We start from the raw sequence: 12,014 nt of genomic DNA on the forward strand, positions 1-12,014 counted from the left end.
ACGTCGACGTCTTCTCTCCGAAACCGGCCGCGACCTCAGCCGGTGCAGGAGAGCGGACCAAATGGTAGGAGCGTGGGGGCGGGACCGGAGGCGGGGGCCGACGAAGCGGCGTTGGGGGCGCGGCTGGAGGCGTGGCCGAAGAAGGACCTTAGAGGGCGAGGGGGAGCTGGAGGCGGAGCCGATGGCGAAGCGGGGACGGAGCCGAGGGCGGACAGGCGAGGGCGAGCGAGAGCTGGGGGCAGGGCCGATGGCGCACGTGGGGGGCGTGGCTGGAGGCGGGGCCAAGGAAGAACCGGGAGGGCGAGCGGGAGCTGCAGGCGAGGCCGACGGAGGAGTGGAGGGCGTGGCTGGAGGCGGGGACTAAGGGGAGACGCGCGCCTGGGATCCTGGGCTCCCGGGCCTGGGCAGCTGGGTGGGCCAGCCAGTTAGGAGCGAGGTGGAAGCAGCGAAGGCTCCAGCGGCGCCAGCTCAGTCGTCGGGTGTTGCTAGGGTCTGGAGACACCGAAGCGCACATTCCTGACCCTGGGAAGGCAAGGCGAAGATTCACAAGCAGCAGGGAGTGTTGGGGCCGTGCAGCCTGCGCTCTGGGAACCCTGTCGGGGAACTGGTGTTTGGAGAGCAAGTCGAGTCTTTCAGGTAGTGGAAACTACACATTGTTTCCTGTACCGTGACAGCGGAGGAAAAAAAGAGAGGTCTTTGAACCGAGGTGGGGGATTGGGGGGTTTTCTGAGACGGGCTCTCGCTCTGTCGCCCAGGCTTGCGATGCTGGACCTCAGGCAAAGGACAGTAATCCTTGAGAGACAGGAGACAAACCAGGTGAGTCCTGTGATTACCCCAATGGCAGTAAAACAATAAGAAAAAGATATACCAGAAACACCATCATACCATGCTCGCACAAAAGAAAACTGAGTAGACAGATTTTAGGGCAAGGAAATTCCAAACAAAATTAATTTCAGGGGAAAGAATATCACTAAGGATGAATAGTATCGGGTTTCTTTTCTTTTCCAGAGACAGGGTCTCACTCGGTCACTTAGGCTGGAATGCCGTGGTGCAATCGTAGCTCACTGCAGCCTCCAACTCCTGGGCTCAAGGGATCCTCCCGCCTCAGCCTCCCAAGTAGCTGGGACCACACGCGCTCGCCACCACACTCGACTTTTTTTATTTTGCGTAGAGATGGAGTCTCACTTTGTTGCTCACGCTAGTCTCAAACTCCTGACTTTAAGCAATCCTCCTGACTTAGCTTCCCAAAGTGCTGGGATTACAGATGTGAGCCACCCACACCTGGCCAAGAGGATTTTTATTATAATAAAGGGGTCAATTCATTAATAGGACATAACAACGTAAACATCTTTGTTCCCATTAACAGAAGCTTAAAATACAGGGAGCAAAGACTGACAGAACAACAACTTCCAATTATATTTGGAGATTTCAAATCCTTCTTTTGATAATTGACAGAACAATTAGACAGGAAAATAGTAAGTATATAAAAGACTTACACACAACCAAAGAAATCGAATTGACATTTATAGAAAACTACTCATAACAACAGAATACACATTATTTTCAAGTTTTCACGGAACACTTATCAAAATAAACCATATTATAGGCCATAAAAATATTAAGAGGAATCAAGTCTTATAAAACATATTTTCTAACCACAATGAAATTAAATTAGAAATCAGTATCAGAAATAGGCTGAGGTGAGAGGATCACTTGAGCCCAAGAGTTCCAGACAAGCCTGGGCAAAACAGAAAGACCTCATCTTCAAAAAAGAAAAAAAGCTAGACTAAGAAAATGAAGTAAAACCAAAGAAGAGAAAGAAGATAAGCGCGGCCGGGCGCGGTGGCTCACGCCTGTAATCCCAGCACTTTGGGAGGCCGAGGCGGGCGGATCACAACGTCAGGAGATCGAGACCGCAGTGAAACCCCGTCTCTACTAAAAATACAAAAAATTAGCCGGGCGTGGTGGCGGGCGCCTTGTAGTCCCAGCTACTCAGGAGGCTGAGGCAGGAGAATGGCGTGAACCCGGGAGGCGGAGCTTGCAGTGAGCTGAGATCAGGCCACCGCACTCCAGCCTGGGCAACAGAGCGAGACTCCATCTCAAAAAAAAAAAAAAAAAAGAAGATAAGCGCAAAAATCAATAAAATTAAAAACTAAAAGAGAGAAATGAATGAAATCAAAGGATGTTCTTTGAGAAGATCAATACTCAGACCAATCAGGAAAAAAGAAAATGACACAAATTGGCCCGGTGCAGTGGCTCATGCCTGTAATCCCAACACTGGGAGGCCAAGGCAGGCGGATCACCTAAGGTCAGGAGTTTGAGACCAGCCTGGCCAACATGGTGAAACCCCATCTCTACTAAAAATACAAAATTAGCTGCACATGGTGATGCACACCTGTAATCCCAGCTACTCGGGAAGCTGAGGCAGGAGATTCACTTGAACCCGGAAGGCAGAGGTTGCAGTGAGCCGAGATTGCACCATTGCACTCCAGCCTGGGCAAAAAGAGTGAAACTCCACTCAAAAAAAAAAAGAGAGAAAGAGAGAAGAGAAAGAGAGGAAGGAAGGAAGGGAGGGAGGGAGGGAGGAAGGGAGGGAGAGAGGGAGGGAGGAGATGGGCACGGTGGCTAACGCCTGTAATCCCAGCACTTTGGGAGACCGAGGTGGGTGGATCACGAGTTCAGGAGTTCAAGACCAGCCTGGCCAATATGGTGAAACTGCGTCTCTACTAAAAATACAAAAATTAGCCGGGCATGGTGGCACACACCTGTAGTCCCAGGTACTCAGGAGGCTGAGGCAGAAGCAGAAGAATCGCTTGAACCTGGGAGGTGGAGGTTGCAGTGAGCCAAGATTGCGCCACTGCACTCCAGCCTGGGTGACAGAGCGAGATTCCGTCTCAAAAAAAAAAGAAGAAGAAGAAGAAGAAAGAAAGAAACCCCATCTCTACTAAAAAAAAAAAAAAAAAAAAAAAAAAATTAGCCAGACATAGTGGCAAGCATCGGTAGTCCCAGCTATTCGGGAGGCTGAGACAGGAGAATAACTTGAACTCGGGAGTCAGAGATTGCAGTGAGCTGAGATCGCACCACTGCACTCCAGCCTGGAGTGCCAGACTCCATCTCAAAACAAACAAACAAACAAAATTACAAGCCGGGCGTGGTGGCTCACGCCTGTAATCCCAGCACTTTGGGAGGCGGAGGCGGACGGATCACGAAGTCAGGAGATCGAGACCACAGTGAAACCCCGTCTCTACTAAAAAAAACCAAAAAATTAGCCGGGCACGGTGGCGGGCGCCTGTAGTCCCAGCTACTTGGGAGGCTGAGGCAGGAGAATGGTGTGTACCCAATAAGCAGAGCTTGCAGTGAGCCGAGATCACGCCACTGCACTCCAGCCTGGGTGACAGAGCCAGACTCCGTCTCAAAAAAAAAAAAAAAAGAAAACCATGAGATTCCACTTCACAATCTAGGAGAGCTGTAATAAAAAATACTACATAGTAAAAAATAATATAGATATTAAGTATTGTCAAGAGTGTGGAGAAATTGGAACCCTCATGTTAGTAGGACTATAAAATGCTTTGGAAAACTGTCAATTTTCATAGGTTAAACGTAGTCATATGACTCAGCATGTCCGCTCTGGGCATCTTCCCAAGATAATTGAAAGGATATATCCACACAGAAACCTGTACATGTGTTCATAACATATGTACATATGCTGTGTTCATAGCAGCATTATTCATGATCGCCAAAAACCAGAAAGAGCCTAAACATGTTATCAACTGAATGGATTAATGAAATGTGGTGTATTATTACAATGGATTGTTATTCAGCCATAAAATGAAGACCTGATACACGCTATAGCATGGATAAACCTTGGAAACAAAGAAGTCAGAGATAAAAGACCACATATAAGATTGCATTTATACATATGAAATATCCAGAATAGGCAAATCCATGGAGACAGAAGACGGTGATTAGGGATTGCCAGGGGCTGGGGGGGTGATTGATAGAATGTGCAAGACTAATGAACGTGGCTGCCAGCAGCAGGCAGGATGGTGTGGACCATCTGAGCTTCTCGGTGTGTGCTTTTTCACAGTGTTTACCTTTTTGAACCATGTGAAAATATTATCTATTCAAATAAAATATAACACAATCTAAGACTATTAAAGGATGCTATTTTTTTCAGTGCTGAGATTACAAGTACTTTGAAAAAATAATTTTATGACTATGTATATTTTCCAAATATCCTGTAATAAATATGTAATAGTTCTAAGAGCAAAAAAATGTAAAACGTTGAAATATAAAAGGTTCAGGATAATGATGGGGCCAGGTGCAGTGGATTATAGAATCCCAACACTTTAAGAAGCCAAGCAGGGAGGATGACCTGAGGCCAGGAGTTTGAGATCAGCCTGGGCAACACAGCGAGATCCCCATCTCTACAAAAAATTTAAAAATTAGGCCAAGTGCGGTGGCTCATGCCTGTAATCCCAGCACTTTGGGAAGCTGAGGTTGGCGGATCACTTGAGGTCAGGAGTTCGAGACCAGCCTGGCCAACATGACAAACCCCATCCCTACTAAAAATACAAAAATTAGCCAGGCGTGATGGCATGCACCTGTAATCCCAGCTACTCCGGAGGCTGAGGCAGGAGAATTGCCTGAACCCGGGAGTGGGGGGTTGCAGTAAGCCGAGATCAAGCCACTGCACTCCAGCCTGGGAGACACAGTGAGACTCTGTCTAAAAAAAAGAAAAAAAAAAAGGCCAGGTGCAGTGGCTCATGCCTGTAATCCCAGCACTTTGGGAGGCTGAGGCGGGCGGATCACGAGTTAAGGAGATCAAGACCATCCTGGCTAACATGGTGAAACCCTGTCTCTGCCAAAAATACAAACAATTAGCTGAGCATGGTGGCGGATGCCTGTAGTTCCAGCTACTCGGGAGACTCCATTGTAATAATACACCACATTTCATTCATCCATTCAGTTGATAACATGTTTAGGCTCTTTCTGGTTTTTGGCGATCATGAATAATGCTGCTATGAACACAGCATATGTACATATGTTATGAACACATGTACAGGTTTCTGTGTGGATATATCCTTTCAATTATCTTGGGAAGATGCCCAGGAGCGGACCTGCTGAGTTATATGACTACGTTTAACCTATGAAAATTGACAGTTTTCCAAAGCAGGAGAATGGCATGAACCCGGGAGGCAGAGCTTGCAGTGAGCCGAGATCGCGCCACTGCACTCCAGCCTGGGCGACAGAGCGAGACTCTGTCTCAAAAAAAAAAAAGTAAAAGAAAATTAGCCGGGTGTGGTGATGGGCACCTGTAATCCCAGCTACTTGGGAGGCTGAAGCAGAGAATTGCTTGAACCCGGGAGGCGGAGATTGCAGTGAGCTGAGATTGCGCCACTGCACTCCAGCCTAGGTGACAGAGCGAGACTCCATCTCAAAAAAAAAAAAAAAAAAAATTAAAAATTAGCTCAGTGTGCTGGTACATGCCTGTAGTTCAAGCTACTCAGAAGGCTGAGGCAGGAGGACTGCCTCAGCCCAGAATTCAAGGCTGCAGTGAGCTGTGATCACACCATTGCACCCCAGCCTAGGTGACAGAACAAGACTCTGTCTTTCTAATTAAAAAAAAAGTTCAGTATAATTTTTTTTCATCAGTGTGGACGGAAACAAAGTTACAAAATGAAAAGTAAAAGCCTCTTCATTTCTCATATTCACATCTTAAAGGTAACTTTCTTTCTTTTTTTTTTTTTTTTTGAGACGGAGTCTCACTCTGTCACTCAGGCTGGAGTGTAGTGGCCTGATCTTGGCTCACTGCAAGCTCCGCCTTCCGGGTTCACGCCATTCTCCTGCCTCAGCCTCCCAACTAGCTGGGAATACAGGCACCTGCCACCATGCCCAGCTAATTTTTTTGTATTTTTAGTAGAGACGGTGGGGCTTCACCGGGTTAGCCAGGATGGTCTTGATCTCCCGACCTTGTGATCCACCCACCTCGGCCTCCCAAATTGCTGGGATTACAAGCGTGAGCCATGGAGCCTAGTTTTGTTTTGTTTTGTTTTTTTTTTTGAGACAGAGTCTCACTGTGTCACCCAAGCTGGAGTGCAGTGGCTGATCTTGGCTTACTGCAACCTTTGCCTCCCAGATTTCAAGCTATTCTCCTGCCTCGGCCTCCCAAGTAGCTGAGATTACAGGCACCTGCCACCATGGCTGGCTAATTTTTGTATTTTTAGTGTTTCACTATGTTGGCCAGACTGGTCTCTAACTTCTGACCTCAGGTGATCCACCTGCTTTGGCCTCTCAAAGTGTTGGGATTATAGGTATGAGCCACCATGCCAGCCTTTAAAGGTAACTTTCTAGGTAGTTTTTTTTGTGTGTGTGTGTGTCCATACATTTTATATGTATTTGCAAGCATATAAAACTAATTTTTAGGCCAGGTGTGGTAGCTGATGTCTGTAATCCCAGCACTTTGGGAAGCCAAGGCTGGTGAATTGCTTGAGGCCAGGAGTTTGAAACCAGCCTGGCCAACATGGTAAAAACTCAACCTCTACTAAAAATAAAAAAATTAGCTGGGCATGGTAGCATGTGCTTGTAGTCCCAGCTACAAGGGAGGCTGAGGCATGAGAATTGCTTGAACCAGGAGGCAGAGGTTGCAGTGAGCCAAGATGGTGCCCTGTACTCCAGCCTGGGTGACAGAGCGAGACTCTGTCGTAAAACAAACAAACAAACAAAAAAACTTATGTTTACATGAATGAATGTATACTTTATGCACCTTGATTTTTTCTTTTGCTTAACATATATTTTTATATGTTAATAACATATAGTTCCCCCCCAGTCATTAATAAGCTCTATTGTATTCTCTTGTAAAGTTTTAATAGTTTTCTCACCAAGCGTCATTTAGACTACTTCTCATTTCTTTTTATTTCAGAAGCCACCGTGAGCTTTTTTTCTGAGACAGGGTCTTGCTTTGTCACCCAGACTGGAGTGCAGTGCAACGATCATAGCTCACCACAGCCTTGAGCTCCCAGGCTCAAGCCTCAACTTTCCAAATAGCTGTGACTACAGGCCTGCACCACCACAGCTGGCTAATTTTTAAATTTTTTTGTGGCGGAGTTTCACTATACTTCTGAGGCTGGTCTCGAACTCCTGGCTTCAAGTGATCCTCCCGTCTTGGCCTCCTAAAGTGCTGAGATTACAGGCATGAGCCCACGCACCCAGCCAAGTATTCTTATTGGTACATGCATATATACACATGTGCCAGCGTCCATTCAGAGGATGGTTTCCTAGCAGAGAGATTGCTTGGTAAACAGTATTTTTTAGAAAATAATGTGTGTTTTATGGCTAGGGCTTGAGCTCGCTCACCCAGAGTTGCACTGTATATGGTTGCCCACTAGGCGTCAGGAGAGCCCCACGAATCTCTAGACAATGCCATGCATTTCCAAAAAACCTTCAAATGTGTTCACAAGGCTGGTCTGGATTTTTCTTTTTTTTTTTTTTTTTTTTTTTTTTGAGACGGAGTCTTTTGCCCTGTCACCCAGGCTGGAGTGCAGTGGCGCGAACTCGGCTCACTACAAGCTCCGCCTCCTGGGTTTGCGCCATTCTCCTGCCTCAGCCTCCCGAGTAGCCGGGACTACAGGCGCCCACCACCTCGCCCGGCTAGTTTTTTGTACTTTTAGTAGAGACGGGGTTTCACCGTGTTAGCCAGGATGGTCTCGATCTCCTGACCTTGTGATCCGCCCGTCTCGGCCTCCCAAAGTGCTGGGATTACAGGCGTGAGCCACCGCGCCCGGCCTTGGATTTTTCAAAAAATAATTTTTCTATTCTTTGTAGTTCATCTCCATGAACAACCTAATGCTGTGTTTTCTCTAAAGTGAAGCTGACATAATCTTTTCCAGTTGTGTTCTTGGTTTGTGCTACTATTCCTGGCAACTGGCCTCAGGTAAAGGAATAGAAAAGACACAATGTCCAGTTGCTGTCTTCCAGATGATAATGAGTAAGACCATGAATTATGTCACAGATGCCAGGGTGCTACCAATGCATGTTGCATGAATGACAATTGCAGAACATTTAGAAGATTCTTTATCACCCTTTTACTTGGTAGTGATCAAATATTTTTCTAGAAGTGTTGACCACAATAGTATACTCAAATCATAAAGTTTCTAGATGTTTCCCAATTGTGTCTTCTTGTAAAAAAATGTGATGATTGCTTTGGTACACCAAACTCCTTGTATAAGCCATCTTTTGAGTACAGTACCACAATCCCAGAAGGCATTATGTGAGAAGGCATTTGAAAGCTGAGAAGGAAATGGTTTGTGAGGAGCCTAGTGAGAAGCTCTGTAAGCTAGATCGGATAGAATTAAAGTGCCCAGAAATAGAAGTAAGGAGGAGAATGTAAGATGTGTATTGAAAAGACTTACTTCAGCAATTTTTTTTTTTTTTTTTTTTTTTTTGAGCCTGTTGCCCAGGCTAGAGTGCAGTGGTGCAGTCTTGGCTCACTGTAACCTCTGCTTCCTGGATTCAAGTGATTCTCCTGCCCCAGCCTCCCAAGTAGCTGGGACTACAGGTGCCCGCCACCACACCGGCTAATTTTTTGTATTTTTATTAGAGACGGGGTTTCACCATGTTGGCCAGGCTGCTCTCAAACTCCTGACCTCAGGTGATCCACACGCCTCAGCCTCCCAAAGTGCTGGGATTACAGGTGTGAGCTACCACGTCTCACCTTACCTCAGCAATTCTATGTAGGTGTTGAAAAGAAGACACATACCACACAAACTAAAAGGGATGTGCTCTGTTTTTTCAGAGACAGCGTCTCACCTGTTGCGCAGGTTGCAGTGCAGTGGTGTGATCATAGCTCACCATAACCTTGAACTCCTGGGCTCAAGTGCTCCTCCCACCTCAGACTCCTGAGTATCTGGGACAACATGCTCACAGCACCACACCCAGCTAATTGTTCTATTTAAAAAAATTTTCTTTTGGCCGGGGCAGTGGCTCGCACCTGTAATCCCAACACTTTGGGAGGCCAAGGTGGGAGAATCACCTGAGGTCAAGAGATTGAGACCTTCCTGGCCAACATGGTGAAACTCCATCTCTACTAAAATAATACAATAATTAGTTGGGTGTGGTGGTGGGCACCTATAGTCCCATCTACTCAGGAGGCTGAGGCAGGAGAATTGCTTGAACCCAGGAGGCAGAGGTTGCAGTGAGCCAAGATCACACTTCTGCAGTCCAGCCTGGCGACAGAGTGAGACTTCGTCTAAAGAAAAAAAAAAAATTTAGAAATGACATCTGGCTATGCTGTCCAAGCTGGTGTCAAACTCCTGGCCTCAAGCTATTCTCCTCCCTCAGCTTCCCAAAGCACTGTGATTATAGGGATGAGCCACATGCCTGTCCTGCTCTGTTTTCATAATACTCTGGTACATCTTGTCCATTTGAGTCTCAAGGTGGTTGTGAATTTAGTAAGAGATCATGTCCTTGGATTCCAGTAATATTCTATAAGTTCTTAGAATAGCTAGGTGCTGGCAGGTAGCTAGGCACTAGCAGGTAGCTACTTCTGCACCTTGCTGTGACACCGTGGCAGGTTGAAGTCTCTGTAAATAAGATCTTCACTACCATTGTATTTACGGATCAGCGAAACACTACAGCCTGAGTTTTGTTATAGTCCTGGGGTAATAGATGAGGCAAATATCTATGACAAATGGGAAACATCCCCTCAGAATCTTCTTACCTATTGGGAGAATGGTTTTCTCTCTAAGTTAAAACAAACTTTCTGATACAGCAGTTTTCAAACTTATTTATTTTTAGCAGCAGTCTTTTATAAAAATGAAAATTTGAGCCGGGCGCAGTGGCTCAAGCCTGTAATCCCAGCACTTTGGGAGGCTGAGACGGGCGGATCACGAGGTCAGGAGATCGAGACCATCCTGGCGAACACGGTGAAACCCCGTCTCTACTAAAAAATACAAAAAAAACCTAGCCGGGTGAGGTGGTGGGCGCCTGTAGTCCCAGCTACTCGGGAGGCTGAGGCAGGAGAATGGCATAAACCTGGGAGGCAGAGCTTGCAATGAGCCGAGATCCGGCCACTGCACGCCAGCCTGGGCGACAGAGCCAGACTCCGTCTCAAAAAAAAAAAAAAAAAAAAAAGAAAATTTGACATGGAATTTCAGTGTATAGAATCTGAATATATGCAAGCAAAAAGTAGGACCACTGCTTGAAAAACTCCTCAGTTTACCCCCGAGCTGGTCAGTAAGGTCATAGGGCTTCCCGGATACGGCTCGAAACACACTAGACTAGACGGCTCTGTCAGTAATTACACTAGACGGAGCCCCCGCCGCCCCATGGCCAAGCCATGTTTACAATAGCTAGTTTACAACCCCTAGGAGTCACCCTTGACTCACTGAACAAGCAATGTTCAAGTGACTGCCGTTTGCCACCACCTGGGTTAGACCCTGGGTACACAAAGATGAAGGAGGCTCAGGTCTCATCCTTGAGGAGCTCAGAGTCCATGCAGAACTACTTTCTAAACTTTAGGGAGCATTGTAATTGCCTGGGCTGCTCATTAATATGTATTGTTTCTGGTTTTCACCCCAGAAATGCCCATTCAAAAGGTATGGGGGAGCCTAGAAAGCTGCATCTTTAATCTAGTGGGAGAAACACAAACATAAGTGCAGTAATGAGGAACCAATGCGCTGGGTGTCAACGGAGACAGCAGGAGGACTGCAGGATGACGGAGGGGCGTGACAGGCACCCAGGCGGGCATCATGAGGCAGGGAGGGCGTGCCAGCAGAGGGAGCCCCAAGGGGCAAGTCCCAACTGCCTGGCTGTTAAAGTCTTCCAGAGGAGTGAGCCAGAGCCAGACCTGAAAGGGCCGCATAGTAGGGCTGGTCATACAACAGCAACCTGAGAGGAGCTCGCTCACATGGTGCACTGCTTCGCATCACTGTGCTAAGGACTTCACACATGTTCTCATTTCATTCTCACAAGTCCCACCAGGTAGTGCTACTAGTATTCCCACTTCATGAATGATGTTGACATTTAGCGAGATTAAGTGACTTGTAGAAGGGGAACCAGGACTGGAACCCAGGTTTGTTCCTTTCCAAACCCATGTCTTTAACTATTAAATCCTATTGCCTCTTTTTTTTTTTTTTTTTTGAGACGGAGTCTCACTCTGTTGCCAGGCACGGTCTCCGCTCACTGCAACCTCCTCCTCCTGGGTTCAAGCGATTCTCCTGCCTCAGCCTCCCAAGTAGCTGGGATTACAGGCACGTGCCACCATGCCCCGCTAATTTTTTTGTATTTTTAGTAGAGATGGGGTTTCACCATGTTGGTCAGGCTGTCCTTAAACTCCTGACCTCGTGATCTGCCCGCCTCAGCCTCCCAAAGTGCTGGGATTACAGGAGTGAGCCACCGCGACCAGCCTTTGTTTTGTTTTGTTTTGTTTTGTTTTGTTTTTCGAGACAGAGTCTTGCTCTGTCACCCAGGCTGGAGTGCAATGGCATGGTCTCAGCTCACTACAATCTCAGCCTCCCACGTTCAAACAATTCTCCTGCTTCAGCCTCCCAAATAGCTGGGACTGCAGAGATGCCCCACCATGCCTGGCTAATTTTTATATTTTTAGTAGAGACAGGTTTCACCATATTAGCTAGGCTGGTCTTGAACTCCTGACCTCAGGCAATCCATCCTCCTTGGCCTCTGAAAGTGCTGGGATTACAGGCATGAGCCACTGTGCCCGGCCCCTATTGCCTCTTAAAGGATGTAGACAAGGGAATGAACCAAAACAATCTGTAAGAGGTAAATTTCAGAGGACTTGAGGATTGGTTGGCTGTAAGGAGTGAGCAGTCACTCCCTCTTCTCCAGCCTGGGGTGCCTAAGTGATGCCACCGACCTGAAAGATTTGTGGAAGAGGCTGAGGAAGGAAGACTGCTAGCTGCCTCAGGAAATGCCTGCAAGTAGCTGGATGTGTGGGAATGAAGCTTGGGTAGAAATCTGAGATAGAGATGTTAGTTAGGGAATCAGTGGAAACTGTG

This window comes from Macaca mulatta, chromosome 18 (assembly GCF_049350105.2).
Source record: "Macaca mulatta isolate MMU2019108-1 chromosome 18, T2T-MMU8v2.0, whole genome shotgun sequence".
NCBI classification, from domain to species: domain Eukaryota; kingdom Metazoa; phylum Chordata; class Mammalia; order Primates; family Cercopithecidae; genus Macaca; species Macaca mulatta.